Here is a 1,764-nt window from a genome sequence, read left to right as displayed (position 1 = left end):
AAAACAAATACACTGGTCGTCACGACCGTGTATCTGTTTGAAGGTTCGAACCCTGTCGACTCCTATTGATCCATATAGAAGGATCGGGTTTGAACTTGAATTCACTTATCGACCCGCGTAGCATCCCTAGGCGTCACGTGTGTACCAATAACACGCTCGCCGGGGCCCGTGCGGGTTTTATGATTGCTTTTACCCCTCCCTTTTTGTGTACCTATGTGTATACAAGCTACAGTGTATATGTGGGAGTATTTTGCAATATTTGATGAGTCTTCTGCGACAGCTCGTAGAAGCTCGCATTTGTTGTAGTATTTTTCGTAGAAGGAAGTATGTTGGATGTACGATCACTGTTCATCAAAGAACTTATAAGCCCCAGTAATCTTATCTAACTCAATGCCTAAAACCTGGTTGAACTGAGATTCATTCATTTCATGATGATTTGATATGGCTTTCTCTTCCCAGAACTTGCATTGAACTTGATAGGCATCTACTAGGTTAGATCAACATCATTATTTTTTGTTGGCTTAAATAAAGAGTCAATCATTTCAATCTTAGATAATTGCACCCTTGTTGATATCTTATACATTAAAATCAACAGTTATTGCCTCGAGCGGAGATCGTAGTGATTGGATGCACCTAAGGTTGCATAGGAGGAATATACGAAATTTGTTCCCAAATAATTGTTGTAGCTCTTGATGTCATTGTAATAATAGGTGCATTCTCCATTTGCAATCATCAGTTTAGGCCACCAAGTGTATAAATCTTTAACAGTACATTTGTCAAATATTGATCATCAACTTTAGTAAGCATGATGCAGTGTGTTCATGGTCGCTTGAATGCCCCTAAGCATATCACACTATCATTTTCACTTCATATTGTTTGTCGCTTTGCCCTTAATTGACACAGGAATTCTGAGATGTCCATCGTATGTCGTACAATTTTATTGGTAGGAGAATGATGTACTCATGTATAATTAAATGACTTTAATTGCTTGAAGATAACATTCATTTCAAGCTATTCGAGTACACCTTTGATGTATGTATGTTAATGTTGGATGTTCAGTCTTGCTACATTGATCTCAAGCATAAACACATGTATGCATAAGGAGACCTCCTTCATTGCATTCTTTATGATTTTCTAACCTTGCGTGTTGATGAATTGTATTTGTTATAATCCTTTCAACTGTTGTCATTAATTTGGCGGGTCTATCATCAAAATCAAATCCAAACTCGAGTTTGAGTTTGTCTAGCTCAAGCTTTGCTCCAAATTTGAGTTCACATGGTTCAAATTATTGCTCTCTTGAATCGAATGAGATTCAAATTCAAGCCTTGTTGTAGTTCAAGCTCTAAGTCCACAAATAATTTTGTCAAGTTCAACTCAAGTCAAAGTTCCTCTCGTTGGTTCAAACCAAGTTCATAGATCTTAAGTGATCTAGTTCAATTCAAGTTTACTTTGATCAAGCTTGAATCAGACTTTGGATTAAGTCTTTTAATTAATCATTCACATTTGCACTTAGTCACTTTAATTGTCCAAATCAAGTCCAAACAAAGTCCACTATAGCTGTCTAAATTTTGTGCAAGCCTAAGTTCAGTTCGAGTTCAATCCACTTGATGTATAAATCAAGTTCATTTTTTGAGTCCAAGTCCATGTTCATTTAAATTAGAATTGAATTCATTTGAGTTCAAGTTCATGTATAAGTCTTTTGAACCCCTTTGGGAATTCGAGCCTCTTATATTTTGATTGAATTCAAGTTCAAAACAAGTCTTC

Source organism: Dendrobium catenatum, unplaced genomic scaffold (assembly GCF_001605985.2).
Source record: "Dendrobium catenatum unplaced genomic scaffold, ASM160598v2 fragScaff_scaffold_282, whole genome shotgun sequence".
In the NCBI taxonomy this organism is placed as follows: Eukaryota; Viridiplantae; Streptophyta; class Magnoliopsida; order Asparagales; family Orchidaceae; genus Dendrobium; species Dendrobium catenatum.
This window is presented reverse-complemented; position numbering follows the sequence as displayed.